The following is a 19,920-nucleotide window of genomic DNA, read 5'->3' on the forward strand; positions in this document are numbered from 1 at the left end:
GGGAAAAATTACGCACCCCGGACAACCATCTCATAACCACTCTTTTGACAATATCCTAGACAACTATTCCTAGGAAGATACCCGGGACAACCATCTCGTAATAACCACTCCTATAACAATTTCTCCCGCACAACAACCCTCGATAGAACTATGCCCTAGGGTAATTATCCGCTATCTCCCGCTACAAGTATCTCTCGAGACATTTACCCTTCGATAATAAAAGATCTGAAAAGGAGCTTAAATAATACGTTTCAGATTGGGAGATAGTCATTTCAGGACATTCTGATGTAAAAAATTACACAAATGATTAGACTTCAAATGTTGAACAGATTAAAGAATTGAGATTTTGAAAGCCGGTTACAAACTTTCTTTCCTGGGCTAGACCTGTCTCAATAAAAAGTTGCCCTACAATTAAATGTGTGATGGGCATTGAGATATCGAAAGGAAAACTTAAAAAATTAAAAGAATTGTTTTCTTACTGTTTAGTAATTGAAGTATATTGGGGTTCTCAAAGGTTGACAAATTCGAATGTTCATTATTCCAATGGTTCCTTAATCTAACGGTTCTTCACTCCCAAAGTTCATAATTCCGAAGGTTCGTAATTCCAAAATTTGAAGAGGATTATTGTTTATTCGGAATTACGGACCTCCGAAGTAACGAACTTTCAGTTTTGGAACTAAGAACCAATTATTTTCGAAATAATGAATCCCACTTCATTTTTGGAACTATGAAGCTTCGGATCAACGAAATTGCCAAAAATGTATGCAGAATAGTAAACTACGTGGTAGAGGAAATTTATGTTTCGGAATCATTAAGCTTCGGAAAAAATGAACCTTCGAATATCGAGTGCCTTTCTTTGTTATACAAGACAAGTATCTCAACTACGAATTACGAGCATGTTTCACTTTCATTTTGCTCAAGAACAAATCATTGAAATAAAAGATGCAGGATTCAAGATTCTAATGTTATTGTTTATAGATTATAGAAATACACTTTCCATCTGTATGACGTGTACGTTACTAAAACCTTTAGTATAGAACAGACATAACAGAGAAACATACATTTATTTCCGTTTCATTTTTCTTCCATGTAATAGTTGGGTTTTAAAAAAACTACCTAATTCTAGAACCGATCAATACGTGGGACAAACTGTTATTAGCAAACAAACCTATTCATAAACGATATCATAGATACAATCAGATTATATTGCAACATTCATGTGAGTGCAATTAAAACTAAAATTTAATTCGTCACGAGGACGAATAAGGTGGTCTGTCTTCAAGTCTTATGATAGATTATAATATTTACTATATTGAGAAAGGGAGAAGTTATATAGACATGTAAACAATGATGATCGTCATGATGATCATGATGATGATGATCTTGATAGTAATTGTGATGACGATGATGATGATGATGATGATGTTGATGATTATCATCAACAGACCATGATGACATCAGACTGAAAAAAATGAAAAAACATTTAGATAGCATATAGTCTCAGCTACAACATACTCAAAAATCAACAAAAATCAAGCCGAAATAACGGCGATATTGCTCGCAAAAGACAAGAATGTAGAATCCAGATTTGAGAAAAAGTCATCTCCTATAAGGATTACACGCGAAAAGTAATGGATCAAGTGATAATAGGGGAATAATAAAGGAAATATGGATGTTTATTACATTATTTGCGATTGTACGTGTTTTTAATATTCAAAGGAGATGGTACAGTGAAAGGTCAAAAAGAAAAAAAGTGAAGAAAAAAATTGTTGGAGACGCCCGGACTCGAACCAGGTACCTCGAGGTCGGAAGTCAAGTGCGTTACCGATATACCAAAACATTTCCCATAGAGATTACACGTAAACGAAAAATGGAAAACTCAAATCCCACTTTGTAAGTGAAATATGAGCATGATCCCGGCATCTGATCGAAAAATAAAGGGCACACTTACGATAGCATATTGTCTCAGCTACAACATACTCAAAACTCAGCGTAAACGAAGATAAAACGACGGAGATATTGCTCGCGAAAGACAAGAATGTAGAATCCAGTTTTGAGAAAAAGTCATGTCCCATAGAGAATACACGCAAAATGTGATAAATTGACATGCCTCCTTTAATCGCAAAAATACGCCATGATGCCATTGTCAAAATGAAATATTGTGGCGACTGTATTTGTAGAAAACATTCTCAGCTAAAACATATCAAAATTTGAAAGAAAATTGGTCAATATTTACCGAGATACAATCAATTTTCCAAAAATCTGCTAACGTCATAATATGCAAATTGAAATTTTGAGTTCGGAGGCCATTATGATGACGTCATGAGTTAATTGAGGGTCAAATGAGACATGAAATCATATCTCCGACTCATGATCTATCTAAATATGAAAAAAATTGGAGGTATCTATCCATTCTGAAGAGTTAAAATGAATTTTGTATAAGCTTGTTTTTGCACATGTAATGTGGATAGGGATAACGCAGATCCGCGTGTGCTGTTAACTTTGACGGACGCTCATTGCGTTATCACTGGTCAAAAAAGGTGAACAAGGTATCAAAATGCTTGGAAAAATGTAGTTGATGTGATAGAGAAAATTTGGCGTTTCTATGTTGTAAAATGTATGTACGCGCGATTAGGCGCGGAAACGCGCAAAAAATAAGTGCTCTCGCGCAAAATTTTGAAAATGCTTACAATGGCCTGAAACGTGTGCAAAACAAATTTGGAACGAATTTGAGCATTTTAAAATTCTGATGCGCGCGTACGTGCGCGTCGAAGTGCGCGCGCAAAATTTGTTGACATTTTTAGTTGACATTTGACCTGAAGTTAATGTATACCAAATATGGTTTATTTTTGATTACTCGTTATTGAGATATGATAGTGACCTGACCTTACAAAATGGCGCCTGGATGACGTCACGATGACCCCATGAACTTGAAATCATAGGGCTTGATGACTGACAAAAATTTGAAGGAAATTGACCATGTCGATTTCGAGTAAACGTGTGGACAAAAAAGTGTACGGAAGAAATAAAAATAAATAAATAAATAAAGAAATAAAGAAAGAAAATTCTAACGAAATCAATAGGTGATCTGTCATCGACAGACCACCTAAAAACGTCCAACCAAACATTGCTTCTTTAAAAATCATGCAAGAAATACAAAAATAATTTTGGGGATGTTTCAGATTTTATCCGATTCCATGCAAAGAGGAATAGTTGAATGATTTACAAACTTTAAAAGTCAAAATGATTTTTAATGTAATGAGAAACGAAAAGTACTCCTAATTGCTACGACATGCATAATATCTCGAATTTTATTGTCTAGATTCAACATGTTTATTGCCAAATTAAGAAGGATAACATATTCGTAACATTACAGTACTTGTGGTAATACGCAGGGCAAGTCTCGAAGTCAGAATTATTTTTTTAATATAATGTTCACACCATTATCGGTCACATGCACTGACTGTTGATGGTAATAGTTCTTTTTGCGTTAGTAGTATGAAGCGCTACATATGATTTAATCATAATTTAATCTATAAATAACTCTACACCGTACCATGCAATTCATGATATATGCAAATTGTGCTAAATGTCTAGGTTTGAAATCTGTTTGATGCACATAACCTCTCCTTCCTACAGCTTAATTCCTACTTATCAACCATTAACCAATATATGAATCCACTGAATGATATATGTATTTGTTACTACATTTTACTTTTAAAGAACAAGTAAACTTTACATATCTAGATATTTATTAATTTCAGTCTCGTTACCACATTTTTGTTATCATAAGTGATTATCGTTCCATTTGCACGTTGTCGCTTGCTGGTATTTACATGCGTCAAGAAATGGTTATATATTTATGTTATTCACTAAGTTATCTGGGATGTTACTCATGTTTTATTTATTCAATGTGCAAAAAAAAGGTACTTTGCATAAATTAGAAGCCGTTGAACGAAATACATATAATGAAATAAGTTGTGCGTACAAATTAATACATTCACTTCAATTCGGTTCGATTCGATTAGAAATGCTTAAAAAGACATTATAAAAATGTCATATAATGAACCATGGAAAATTCATTAGTTATCTTCGAAATCTACATGTTGAACCAAATTCATGGCAATGTAATACATTGGGTACCATGAACAGACTTCTGTCTAAAATTCAAAACCACTTACACGTTACGAGGAAATGGTTTACGAATGTTCACTCATAAAAGATTCTGCCTTCATATTGTGTGAGATTAAATACAGGAGATTGGATATCCTGAAGATAGCGATTGTCCAGATGTGAGGGGTCATCTGATTTTGCTTTCGTCTCAAGATAAATTTCATCACATTGTTCCGAATTCGCCCTAACATCCATGCGAGAAGAGCAAAGAGATTTGCTGATCACACCCGAGCAATCGATGTTCTCATTATTGAGGACATTCTCTGCAAAGGAAGTTTGAACTGCAGTCTCCTTGGCCTCTACATAATATGTACCGGTTCTACCTTCACTCTTATTTCCTATTCCGAAACCCCGAGAATCATTGTGAGGTAATGATGGCACTTTATTGCTTTCCCCATAGCTGAGGATATTATCTTTGGCAACAGCCCCTGCTGATGGAAGATAGTCATACTGAAAAGTGATTGGATTCTTTGGACACCTTGGCAAAGGTCTACTGTGCAAATCGACATGATCCACTATCCAATGAGTTACACTTGATGAACTGTTTGACGTTTCCTGTTCGACTGCTGTATCTTTCAACTCTCGTTGTTTTTCGTCAGACCTAGAGCTGCTGGTCATTAATCTGTTGTGTATACTAGTCTTCGGTTTCCCTTCGCATGGAAAGACTTCATCTCGAATTGTTTCATAAAAAGGTTCAAAGCTCTGCACCTCCAAATGGGGAGCTTTCTGATTTACTTTTTTTAAATCGGTTTTAATTTGACAAGACTCATGACGAGTTTGGCGATCGCAATTGGGCTCTGTATTCAAATCTGATTCCAACACAGTAGAACACGATCTAACGTCCGACCGGTATATCTTACTGCTGTATGGGTGTGAATCAGAAGAAATTGCCCATGACAGTTCACCAATTCTCTGTGCCTCTGTTTCTGAATGGTCACCTCTGTTTGGATCTCTCATTTGAATGACGTTAAGTATGTTTAGTGGACTCTCCTCGGACAAGTTAGTACGTACAAGCTTCACTTTACGGTTCATCTTACATTTAATCTTCCGTTTGTTGCGGAAGAACGATATCCTGAACGATTTGATGATGACGAAAATTAGTATCACAGGTATCACCGCAGGTATTATCACAGCTAAAGCTATTACCAAGCTACCCCTCGCCCTTGGTGTAAGAGGTCTTGTAACTTCAATGATGCTATTTTGTGTTGTTCTGTCGGTTGTTCGATTGGACAGAGTCTCTCCAGGAGATCTTCGAGACGGAGGCGTTGTGTTTTCAACAATCCGCAGAGACGCATAACCAGATACCATCAAGTCTTCAGATATGTGGACTTGGCACTCGACTAGCATGTCTTGGTCATCATCTTGTACGTGTACAATCGACAAAACATCATTATTTTCGATAAGACGGTCTTGACAATCAAGGGGATCACTTCCATTAACATTTACATTCCAAGAGATTTTACGAGAATAAGTCTGATTACCGGAAGTACAAACAAACGATGCACTAGAACCAAGGGTTACTTTGCTAATGAAAGGATCTACTCTTACTAGTCCTGGAGTATTATCTCCGAAACATGGTGCATTTACAGTTGACGAAGTATCACTGTCCAGCATGAATCGACATATTATACTTGGAGTATCTCTGGACTCAATACGACTGATGATACGTCCCGGGAATCTTAGGTCTACATCGGTTGTTCCACCGCTACTACTGTCAAAGTGTGCCTCTCCTGGTTGACTATGGGTCCAGGAACATGATACTTCAAATACTTTGTTCCCTTCTGATCCTAGAGAAGACAACATAAATTGATGGCAACTCACAGATTCTGGGAATGGCGTAACAGTAATCATTGCCGAGGCGAGTGGTGTATATATTTTACTAGTGCCTCTGTCATAGCCACAATCATATATGCCAGCCTCCGTAGCCAAGTTGATGGCCAAGATTACAAGCTTGTAGATTTGTTGAGACTGGTCAACGATTAATTTGTAGTTATCTGGATCTACACCGTACCCTGTAGAGGGATATATGAAGCCATTGCTGCTGATATACCGGTGACGTCCCGGTCCAATGAAATAGGTCCAATATATCGTGTTATTATTGTAATTATTCATATCACAAATTAATGACACTTTATCACCATCCACTACAGTCTTATCTTGAGGTCCTGCTTCGAGAAAGATAGCACATGATACTAATGGACACAGAAGATATATCCACAGCATCGAGTTCAATCCAGAATGCAAGAAAGCCTTGATACAAGCCATGTTCAATATAACAAGTACAAGAAATGTTTAATCGGCAAAGGTTTGTCGTATCCTGGTTATAATGTAAAGTAAAGGTGCGCACAATAATCCAATCCCTACCTCCGTAATCAAGTTGACGGTAATGACTACAAGCTTGTATGTTTGTTGAAACTGGTCAGCGACTACTTCTGTCTGTTTCTCTTCTTCTTTGGTTGTAGAGGAGGTGAAGGTGAAACTTAAGGCCTCATAATATACGTGCATTGTCACGACTGTCATCTATTGCTTGGTAATTTGGAGTGGTATCAATGGGTGATAGGAATGAAAACTGACAACTGCTAATTTTCAAAAAGATAACTTCAGTTTATTTTCTCTGTCACGAGACAAATCAAAGCCTTATGGTTCAACCTCGCATGATAAGGTCAGACACAAACGAAAGTTCTTGCTCTTCAATTTTGTCCATTCAAAATGTGTCTGGTTAACATGAGAGATACATTCAGGATTTGAAGAGAGCAAATCAAACAAGAGTGAAAGTGGCGTGGGTTACAGATAAAGTGGATGCAGAGAAGAGAGTAAAATAGAGGATGAAATAGGAAGAGAGAGAGAGATTGGAAAACCGAAAAGGGAATAAGTAAGATGAATGAAATATCCACTTGCGTACTGAAACATGTGTTGCAAATTAGGTGGCATTGGAAATGTCCTTGCGTTCCTATGGACCTGTATTGCAAACTAGGTGACATTGGAAATGTAGTGCACTTAGTATTCAATTAATTTAAACACGACAAGTAATACCTTTTGTTATATCATATCAGCATTCTTACTTTCGTTTGTCATTTGTTTGTCTGTATCATAACTACCATCCGCATATACATAAAGTTCACGTGATAAGGAAATACTAAAACAAGCTCATTGTAAAAAAAAAACGGTCATAGAGACTGAACTTTTATTTTATGTTTACATATCTCCTCACAACCATTCCTAGGACAATACACAAGACAACCATCTCCTTACACCCAGTCCTAGGACAATATACCGTGAATAACCATCTCCTCACAACCAGTCCTAGGACAATTACCCCGAATAACCATCTCCTTAAAACCACTCCTAGGACAATATACCGTGAATAACCATCTCCTCACAACCATTCCTAGGACAATACACAAGACAACCATCTCCTTACACCCAGTCCTAGGACAATACCCAAGACAATCATCTCCTAGCTCACACCCAGTCCTAGGACAAAACTCCCCGGACAACCATCTCATAACCACTCCTTTGACATATTCTAGCCAGCCATCTTCTTACAACCATTCCTAGGGCGATTACCCGGACAACCATCTCGTCATCACCACTCCTATAACAATTTTTCCTGGACAGCAGTCCTCGCAGAACTATGCCATTGGACAACCATGTACTAGGGTAACTATCCGATATCTACCGTGAAAAGTATCTCTCGAAAAATTTACCCATCAATAGTAACAGATCTGAAAAGGAGCTAAAATAATAAGTTTCAGATAGGGAGGTAGTAATTAACAGGACATTCTGATGTAAAAATTAAATAAAGGATTATCATTTAAAATTGTGAACAGATTAAAGAATTGTGAATTTGAAGTTACAAACTTTCTTTCCTGGGGTACATGCCTCAATGAAAAGTTGCCCTACAATTAAATGAGTGATGGGCAGTGAGATTTCTAAAAAAAAAATTGAAGAATTCATCTCCTCATAACTATTCCTAGGGCAATATACCCCGAATAACCATCTCCTTAAAACCACTCCTAGGACAATATACCGTGAATAACCATCTCCTCACAACCAGTCCTAGGACAATTACCCCGAATAACCATCTCCTTAAAACCACTCCTAGGACAATATACCGTGAATAGCCATCTCCTCACAATCAGTCCTAGGACAATATACCGTGAATAACCATCTCCTCACAACCAGTCCTAGGACAATTACCCCGAATAACCATCTCCTTAAAACCACTCCTAGGACAATATACCGTGAATAACCATCTCCTCACAACCAGTCCTAGGACAATACCCTAGACAATCATCTCCTTACACCCAGTCCTAGGACAATACTCTCGACAACCATCTCCTTACACCCAGTCCTAGGACAATACTCTCGACAACCATCTCCTTACACCCAGTCCTAGGACAATACTCTCGACAACCATCTCCTTACACCCAGTCCTAGGACAATAACCAAGACAACAATCTCCTCACACCCAGTCCTAGGACAATAACCAAGACAATCATCTCCTAGCTCACACCCAGTCCTAGGACAAAACTCCCCGGACAACCATCTCATAACCACTCCTTTGACATATTCTAGCCAGCCATCTTCTTACAACCATTCCTAGGGCGATTACCCGGACAACCATCTCGTCATCACCACTCCTATAACAATTTTTCCTGGACAGCAGTCCTCGCAGAACTATGCCATTGGACAACCATGCACTAGGGTAACTATCCGATATCTACCGTGAAAAGTATCTCTCGAAAAATTTACCCATCAATAGTAACAGATCTGAAAAGGAGCTAAAATAATAAGTTTCAGATAGGGAGGTAGTAATTAACAGGACATTCTGATGTAAAAAATTAAATAAAGGATTATCATTTAAAATTGTGAACAGATTAAAGAATTGTGAATTTGAAGTTACAAAGTTTCTTTCCTGGGGTACATGCCTCAATGAAAAGTTGCCCTACAATTAAATGAGTGATGGGCAGTGAGATTTCTAAAAAAAAAATTGAAGAATTCATCTCCTCATAACTATTCCTAGGGCAATATACCCCGAATAACCATCTCCTTAAAACCACTCCTAGGACAATATACCGTGAATAACCATCTCCTCACAACCAGTCCTAGGACAATTACCCCGAATAACCATCTCCTTAAAACCACTCCTAGGACAATATACCGTGAATAGCCATCTCCTCACAATCAGTCCTAGGACAATATACCGTGAATAACCATCTCCTCACAACCAGTCCTAGGACAATTACCCCGAATAACCATCTCCTTAAAACCACTCCTAGGACAATATACCGTGAATAACCATCTCCTCACAACCATTCCTAGGACAATACACAAGACAACCATCTCCTTACACCCAGTCCTAGGACAATACCCAAGACAATCATCTCCTAGCTCACACCCAGTCCTAGGACAAAACTCCCCGGACAACCATCTCCTTACACCCAGTCCTAGGACAATACTCTCGACAACCATCTCCTTACACCCAGTCCTAGGACAATAACCAAGACAACAATCTCCTCACACCCAGTCCTAGGACAATAACCAAGACAATCATCTCCTAGCTCACACCCAGTCCTAGGACAAAACTCCCCGGACAACCATCTCATAACCACTCCTTTGACATATTCTAGCCAGCCATCTTCTTACAACCATTCCTAGGGCGATTACCCGGACAACCATCTCGTCATCACCACTCCTATAACAATTTTTCCTGGACAGCAGTCCTCGCAGAACTATGCCATTGGACAACCATGCACTAGGGTAACTATCCGATATCTACCGTGAAAAGTATCTCTCGAAAAATTTACCCATCAATAGTAACAGATCTGAAAAGGAGCTAAAATAATAAGTTTCAGATAGGGAGGTAGTAATTAACAGGACATTCTGATGTAAAAAATTAAATAAAGGATTATCATTTAAAATTGTGAACAGATTAAAGAATTGTGAATTTGAAGTTACAAAGTTTCTTTCCCGGGGTACATGCCTCAATGAAAAGTTGCCCTACAATTAAATGAGTGATGGGCAGTGAGATTTCTAAAAAAAAAATTGAAGAATTCATCTCCTCATAACTATTCCTAGGGCAATATACCCCGAATAACCATCTCCTTAAAACCACTCCTAGGACAATATACCGTGAATAACCATCTCCTCACAACCAGTCCTAGGACAATTACCCCGAATAACCATCTCCTTAAAACCACTCCTAGGACAATATACCGTGAATAGCCATCTCCTCACAATCAGTCCTAGGACAATATACCGTGAATAACCATCTCCTCACAACCAGTCCTAGGACAATTACCCCGAATAACCATCTCCTTAAAACCACTCCTAGGACAATATACCGTGAATAACCATCTCCTCACAACCATTCCTAGGACAATACACAAGACAACCATCTCCTTACACCCAGTCCTAGGACAATACCCAAGACAATCATCTCCTAGCTCACACCCAGTCCTAGGACAATACTCTCGACAACCATCTCCTTACACCCAGTCCTAGGACAATACTCTCGACAACCATCTCCTTACACCCAGTCCTAGGACAATACTCTCGACAACAATCTCCTCACACCCAGTCCTAGGACAATAACCAAGACAATCATCTCCTAGCTCACACCCAGTCCTAGGACAAAACTCCCCGGACAACCATCTCATAACCACTCCTTTGACATATTCTAGCCAGCCATCTTCTTACAACCATTCCTAGGGCGATTACCCGGACAACCATCTCGTCATCACCACTCCTATAACAATTTTTCCTGGACAGCAGTCCTCGCAGAACTATGCCATTGGACAACCATGCACTAGGGTAACTATCCGATATCTACCGTGAAAAGTATCTCTCGAAAAATTTACCCATCAATAGTAACAGATCTGAAAAGGAGCTAAAATAATAAGTTTCAGATAGGGAGGTAGTAATTAACAGGACATTCTGATGTAAAAATTAAATAAAGGATTATCATTTAAAATTGTGAACAGATTAAAGAATTGTGAATTTGAAGTTACAAAGTTTCTTTCCTGGGGTACATGCCTCAATGAAAAGTTGCCCTACAATTAAATGAGTGATGGGCAGTGAGATTTCTAAAAAAAAATTGAAGAATTCATCTCCTCATAACTATTCCTAGGGCAATATACCCCGAATAACCATCTCCTTAAAACCACTCCTAGGACAATATACCGTGAATAACCATCTCCTCAAAACCAGTCCTAGGACAATTACCCCGAATAACCATCTCCTTAAAACCACTCTTAGGACAATATACCGTGAATAACCATCTCCTCACAACCAGTCCTAGGACAATTACCCCGAATAACCATCTCCTTAAAACCACTCCTAGGACAATATACCGTGAATAACCATCTCCTCACAACCAGTCCTAGGACAATTACCCCGAATAACCATCTCCTTAAAACCACTCCTAGGACAATATACACCGGACAACCATCTCCTCACAACCACTTCTAAGAAAATATACTCCGGACAACCATCTCCTCACAACTACTCCTAGGACAATAATCCGAACAACCATTTCCTCACAATCAGTCCTAGGACATCACACCCGGACAACCATCTCCTCATAACTACTCCTAGGACAATAAACCCCGGATAACCATCTCCTCCCATCCACTCCTAGGACAATATACCCTGGACAACCATCTCCTCACAACCACTCCTAGGGCAATGTACCCCGGACAACCATCTCCTCACAACCACTCTTAGGACAATATACCCCGGATAACCATCTCCTCCCATCCACTCCTAGGACAATATACCCTGGACAACCATCTCCTCACAACCACTCCTAGGACAATATACACTGGACAACCATCTCCTCACAACCACTCCTAGGACAATATACACAATATACTATATTTTATTTTCAATATATGTTAATAGTCTACCTGAATGTACTCCTGAAGGTATCATAGATATGTATGCTGACGATACGACACTTACCGTCAGTGCAAATGATGCAACTGTTGTGGAAGAAAAATTAACTGTTGCATTAAACAGAGTCATGGCATGGATTAAGGAAATCGTCTTGTTTTTAACACTGAAAAAAACTTGTGTCATGTTAATAGGCTCTCCTGCTAATCTCAAGAAAATTGAATCTTTCACCATTTCATTAAGCGGCAATTTGATCAAAAGAGTTCAATTCACCAAATGCTTAGGACTTTTGATAGATGAAGAATTGAAATGGTCTAAACAAATCGAAAACGTAAGTAAACTTACCCAGAAAAACATTAGCATGATAAAGAGAGCAAAGAGATTTTGGCCTCAAAAATCCTTAAAGTTACTTTATAACAGTCTAGTGTTGCCACGATTAGATTACTGCTCTGTTGTATGGTCGAACAGATTTCAATCTCATACAACTAAGCTGCAAAAAATTCAAAAGAGGGCCGCAAGAATAATATTGAACAAGACATATGACACACCGTCGGCTGATTTGTTCACAAGTCTGAAATGGATGACACTAGACAAGCGGTTTGAGTTAAGTCGCGTTATGATGATATATAAATGCGTTCATAACTTAGCACCTTCTTACCTTCAGGTAGGCTTAATCAATCATAATGATGTGCATTAGCATCATACAAGGCAAATAGACAGTGGATGTTTACGTGTGCCTAGATTTCACACTGATTGTTATAAGTGTAGCCCAATTGTTTCTTCCATATTTGAATGGAATAAGCTAGATAATTCGTTGATAACGGCTTCCTCTGTCAATTCATTTAAGAGATTGTTTAAACAAAGTTGTAATTTGTGAATGGCTCAGCCGAACATACACTACGTGCATGTTCTGTAATATTAACATGACTTATTCACATAACTGCGACTTAATTAATATTTTCCTATTGACATTACTGTTTACTATTTTGCAAACGAGTATTATTTTTGTAACTGTTCTGTATAAATGTTATAAACGATGTAAATATGTTCATTCAGGGCCCCATGGAAGACCACTACTTGTTGGTGAATGGGCTACCCTGTCAAAAGAATAGAAATAAATAAATAAATAAAAAAAATACCCTGGACAACCATCTCCTCCCATCCACTCCTAGGACAATATACCCTGGACAACCATCTCCTCACAACCACTCCTAGGACAATATACACTGGACAACCATCTCCTCACAACCACTCCTAGGACAATATACACAATATACTATATTTTATTTTCAATATATGTTAATAGTCTACCTGAATGTACTCCTGAAGGTATCATAGATATGTATGCTGACGATACGACACTTACCGTCAGTGCAAATGATGCAACTGTTGTGGAAGAAAAATTAACTGTTGCATTAAACAGAGTCATGGCATGGATTAAGGAAATCGTCTTGTTTTTAACACTGAAAAAAACTTGTGTCATGTTAATAGGCTCTCCTGCTAATCTCAAGAAAATTGAATCTTTCACCGTTTCATTAAGCGGCAATTTGATCAAAAGAGTTCAATTCACCAAATGCTTAGGACTTTTGATAGATGAAGAATTGAAATGGTCTAAACAAATCGAAAACGTAAGTAAACTTACCCAGAAAAACATTAGCATGATAAAGAGAGCAAAGAGATTTTGGCCTCAAAAATCCTTAAAGTTACTTTATAACAGTCTAGTGTTGCCACGATTAGATTACTGCTCTGTTGTATGGTCGAACAGATTTCAATCTCATACAACTAAGCTGCAAAAAATTCAAAAGAGGGCCTCAAGAATAATATTGAACAAGACATATGACACACCGTCGGCTGATTTGTTCACAAGTCTGAAATGGATGACACTAGACAAGCGGTTTGAGTTAAGTCGCGTTATGATGATATATAAATGCGTTCATAACTTAGCACCTTCTTACCTTCAGGTAGGCTTAATCAATCATAATGATGTGCATTAGCATCATACAAGGCAAATAGACAGTGGATGTTTACGTGTGCCTAGATTTCACACTGATTGTTATAAGTGTAGCCCAATTGTTTCTTCCATATTTGAATGGAATAAGCTAGATAATTCGTTGATAACGGCTTCCTCTGTCAATTCATTTAAGAGATTGTTTAAACAAAGTTGTAATTTGTGAATGGCTCAGCCGAACATACACTACGTGCATGTTCTGTAATATTAACATGACTTATTCACATAACTGCGACTTAATTAATATTTTCCTATTGACATTACTGTTTACTATTTTGCAAACGAGTATTATTTTTGTAACTGTTCTGTATAAATGTTATAAACGATGTAAATATGTTCATTCAGGGCCCCATGGAAGACCACTACTTGTTGGTGAATGGGCTACCCTGTCAAAAGAATAGAAATAAATAAATAAATAAAAAATACCCTGGACAACCATCTCCTCACACCCACTCTTAGGACAAGATACCACGGACACAAATCTTATCACAGCCATAAAAAGAATTGGATGTAATTAACAGGACATTTTGATGTATAAATTACACAAAGTAATACACCTCAAAATTTGAATAAATTATATTAAAGAACTGAGATTTTCAAAGTTAAAAAAAAAAAATTCCGGGATACCCGTCGATGGGAAAATTGCCCTGAACTTAAATGTGTGAGGGGCAGTGAGATGTCGAGAGAAAAACTTTGATAATAATGACAATTGATTTCTCCCAGTCTTGTGATTGTTGCATGTCGTCCCCCCCCCCCCCCCTCAGGTTTACAATCCCGAGGGTTCATAGTTCCGAACATGAAATAGAACCCTGGTATCGTGTATTCGGAATTACGAACTTCAGGGAAATATGAACTTTATTTCATTTTAGGTATTATAAACCCTTATTTTCTCAAAAAAGAACCTTCGGAATAGTGTAACCTATTTCATTTCTGGAATTATGAAGCTTCGGATCAACGAACTTTCCAACAAATTATGGAGCAGGTGGAAGGGGAAATTCAGTTTCGGAACTATGAACTCTTTTGGAAAAACAAACCTCCGGAAATCGAGTTCCTCCCTTTGTTATACAAAACATTAGGCTTAGACACGTATCTCAACTACAAAGTACGAGCTTTATTTACAGTAGTTGTTTTTTGCAGCTTTATCTTTCTAAGATACACTGTGCACAAAACACAGGGTTCAATGTGCACAAAACACAGCATTGAAATATAGATGCAGTATTCACGCTTCTCATTTTTTTTCTTCTAGTTTTTGTTCATAGATTATAGAAATGGACATTCCATATGTGACATGCAATGTAACTAAAAACTCTAGTAGAACAGGCATAACATATAAACATACGTGTATTTCCGTTTCCTTTTACAGCCATGTAATTGTGAGGATAAAAAAGGACTGCAACTTCTTGGTTTCTATAGCACAGACCTTTCAATATCGCTGGTTGTACTCATACATATTAAAGGTCACACACTGCAATCGTGAGCATGTTCACACGTATTTATAATATAATATGATTAAATAATAATAATTGGAAGAAAAAAAATGAATGTTTGATATCATCATAATATTATGGATTTTGTAAATATTTTTGTTATATTGTTATCGGTAAATAAACACCATCAAAATGATGAATTTTAGGTTGTTTGTAAAAGCACAAAGAATAATGTGGATAAAAAGCTTGTAACAGGAACTCATGATATCAAATGGAAACAATACTTTAAATATTTAATGAGACCGATAGGAGGTAATTTAATATTTTATTGCAATTATTGGAGAGATACAGTGAAACTTATGTTACCTTCCTTTTATCAGAATATTCTGAAAGCATGGATAGATATGAAAGAATATGTTAAAACAGAAGAGAGATACAAAGGGAATGAAATATTGTATAATAATAATTTTATTCAACTAGAAGGTCAAACCTTATTTGAGGAAACTTTGTTTTTTAAAAATATATATCGACTTCATCACATTTTTATTTATTTTTTATTGAAATATATTTAATCAGGATATCAAGAATCAGATATACATTGTAGATACAAAATCTGTTTTACATCATGGTCCTGAACAGGATAAAAACACGGAAATATAAATAACGAATATCACCAAAGCTCACAGGCAAAGGTAAGAACAGTATAAAACTAACATATAAGCATAATACGCATTAAAAATAGTAAAAAGCACAACAAAACAAAAAAAAAAAAAAAAAACGACAATGAAATAAATGAAATTAACAGCGGAAAAAATATCAAATCACATTTAATAAAAGGCATTAAAATATCACCCTAAAAAATAGAAGAGGAGAGAAGATATAAGGAAACTGGTAAAAAGTAAAGGAGGAAAGAGGGAAAGAAAGAAAGAGGGGAGAGGGAAAGAAAGAAAGAAAGAGGGGAGAGGGAAATGGAGAGAGAGAGAGAAAGAGAGAGAGAGAGAGAGAGAGAGAGAGAGAGATAAGCCATGTCAAAGCAGTAAATGAATCGGCATTGTATTACACAGGTTTAAAAAATTTGTCCTTGTACATACGTTTAAAAACATCGATAGATTTAGCATTTTGAAAAGCAGAAGGTAGACAATTCCAGATTTTACCTCCAGCGTATCTAAAACAATTCTTAAAACATTCAAGATTAGGCTTAGGTAAAACAACATTCAGCGGATTGGCAAGTCTAGTGTTAAAACCATGTCTGTCAAAAACCATTTCCACTTCATTGCATAATCGTACTGGGGCTTTTCCATGAATACAGTTGTACATTATACATGATAAAAAATAGTCCCGTCTAGTGTCAATGGATTGCCATTTTAATGAATTTATTATACTCAAGCTATTTACATTATAATCAAAATTCCCTACGACAATACGTGCAGCTCTTTTTTGCAGTCTTAAAAGAATATTTCTGTTTTGTAAAGAACAGTTTCCCCATACGGAACAAGAATAATCTAAGATTGGCTGTATGGTACATTTGTATATTTTATTTAAAATGGAAGAGCTTAAAAATTTACTGAGCTTTCTCAAAGTAAAGATCTTATAACTTAATGATTTGGTAAGAGATTTAATGTGGATATCCCAAGATAATCTATCATCAATTTCAATCCCTAAATATCTGATACTTCTTACTTGTTCTATTGTTTCAGTATCAATATGTACCTTCAGACTTAATTCATCGTTACCTCGTGTGTTACTACTCAACAGCATAATATTACTCTTATTAGTATTAATACGTAATCTATTTTTACAATACCATTCATTTATAGCATACAAATCTGCTTGGAGCTTAGATGTAATGACATTAATATCCATATCAGAAACATATAAGACAACATCATCAGCGTATATATTACATGTACTTAATCGTAAGCAATCAGTTATATCATTTATAAAAACAAGAAAGAGTGAGGGGCCTAAAATACTCCCCTGAGGAATTCCTATAGTTATGTCCTTTGATTCGGACAGTTTACCATGACAATAAACTGCTTGTTTCCGACCAGATAAAAAGCTAGAAAACCATTTAAGTTCAGTATTTAAAATACCATACTTATTCAATTTGGACAACAAAAGTTCATGGTCAATACAATCAAAACATTTAGAAATATCAAGAAAACATGCACCAACTTTTTCCTTTTCATTAAAAGATTCGTACCAGTCATCAATGACTCTATGTAAACATGTATTCGTTGAATGATTTGGCAAAAAAGCATATTGGTCAACACTAATAAGATGATTAGTCTGCAAGTAAGATAAAAATTGAGACTGAACTTCCTTTTCAAGCAGTTTAGCAATATGACATACAACTGAGATGGGTCTATAATTTGAAATATTATTTTTATCGCCTTTACCTTTATAAACAGGCGTAGTTCTGGCCAATTTCCAATCATTAGGTAAAAATCCACAATTTAAACTTTCATTAAAAAGACAATTAAGAGAAATATTAATATAAGGAGCTGAGATTTGAAGTAATTTTCTATCAAATTCTAAGATATCAAGGCTACTCTCTTTCGACAATAGAGAGAGATTATGTTTAGTTTTCCCGGGACTAATTGATTTCAAGACAAAGGTATGTATACTTTCAGGGTGGTTCCATGATAAATCGTGATTACTGAAAGTTTCTGAAATTTTTGTACCAATATTTACAAAATAATCGTTCAATTTATTACTGTCTAAATCAGATGGTAAAACAGAGTCTTTTTTCCCCCTTCCAGTAATTTTGCTTAACTCCTTCCATAACTTCTTACTATCATTACTGTATCTCTCAGATACTGAATCAAAATATTCTCTCTTCTCTTTTCGTATGAGCTTGGTGACTGAATTCCTGAGATTTCGATATTCAGTCAATAGATATGGAATTTTTAGTCTATCATATTTTTTCTTTAAGTAGTCTCTTTTATAAATAAGTTTAATAATATTAGAATTTATCCATGGGCAGTGCCTAGTTTTAACCCGACATTCTTTTACAGGAGCATGTTTGTTACAACAATTTAAAAAAGCCTGTTTCCATTCAACCCACTTTTCTCGTAGGGGAATACAAAAAGTACAATTATTATTAAGTACGTCAGAATGTTTTAAATCATCAATAAAAGCATTCTCGTTAAAATTCTTATAGTCTCTAAATCGTACTACATTATGAACATTCTTAGAAGTATTGTTGACATTTATACATGTGTATATAAAGTAATGATCACTTAAGGATATCTTAGCTACGTCACTTAGTATATGCTTATCTGGTACAGAAGTAAGAATATGGTCTAAACATTTAGAAGAGGTGCCTGTAACCCTGGTGGGTTTATGGATCAATTGTGTTAATGAGAAGAGATTTTCAATCATATTAACAGGATTATCACTAAAACTTGCAGCATCAAACTTATAATCATAATTAAAATCACCCAATATAACTAGGTCCTTATCTTCAGATGCTACTTTCTCAAAAATATTCAGCATATTATCAAAATAAGAAAAGTCAGAATTCGGTGGTCTATATAAACACCTAATGATAAGTTTATCAGATTTCAATGATAATTCAATCCAAGTGGCCTCTACATTAATACTTAACAAGTTATATCTTTCTGAAAAAACAATGATATTACGAACATATATACAGACACCACCTCCTCTAGTGCTGTTATTCCTGTCTCTTCTTATTAAGTGATAACCATCAATTTTAACTACGCTATCATCTATCATGTCATGCAACCATGTCTCAGTAAGACATAATATATCAAGATTGATCTTAGAGGTCAGAAAACGAATTTCGTCTATCTTCCCATGTAGACTTCGAACATTTAGATGACCAATTTTTAATCCTTTTACTTTGGAGAGTTTACTAGCACACTTGTCATGCTCATTAGGAAATGAAAGTAAATCACTTTGCTTCAAAGATACTTCGCTTTCAAAGGCACACTCTTCCTGGCCTGCAACCTAGTAATGGCACATGTTTTCTTTGTGTCCGTATTGTAAGCATCGTCGGCATTGAAGCTGGACACCATGTTTGCATTTATGTTCACGATGGTTGAGTTCGCCGCAATAAGTGCAGCTCGCTGAAGCGTAGTTGTAAAAGGTGGGCGGGGCTGCTACCGAAGCGTAGGAGCGGCGTTGGCTCTGGTTGTATGGAGAGGGGAAAATGCGAAACCTTGATTCTGGTAGAGGTCATGGTTAAAGAATGTAGATGGTCTGGGATGATGGTGGTTGATTGTCGGTTCATTCAGAGGTGGTTGCATAGGACGCGAAGGGGGTTGTAGAAGCGGCTGGTAACGGGATTGGTCCAATTGTGGGTTCAGTCTACGTTGAGGGAGGGGTGCTGGGAAGTCTGAAGTGGGCGGGACAAACTGCATACGTTGATGAGGAGGAGGGGGTTGCGGT

This window comes from Strongylocentrotus purpuratus, unplaced genomic scaffold, assembly GCF_000002235.5.
Source record: "Strongylocentrotus purpuratus isolate Spur 01 unplaced genomic scaffold, Spur_5.0 spur5_scaffold_9, whole genome shotgun sequence".
Lineage (NCBI taxonomy): Eukaryota > Metazoa > Echinodermata > Echinoidea > Camarodonta > Strongylocentrotidae > Strongylocentrotus > Strongylocentrotus purpuratus.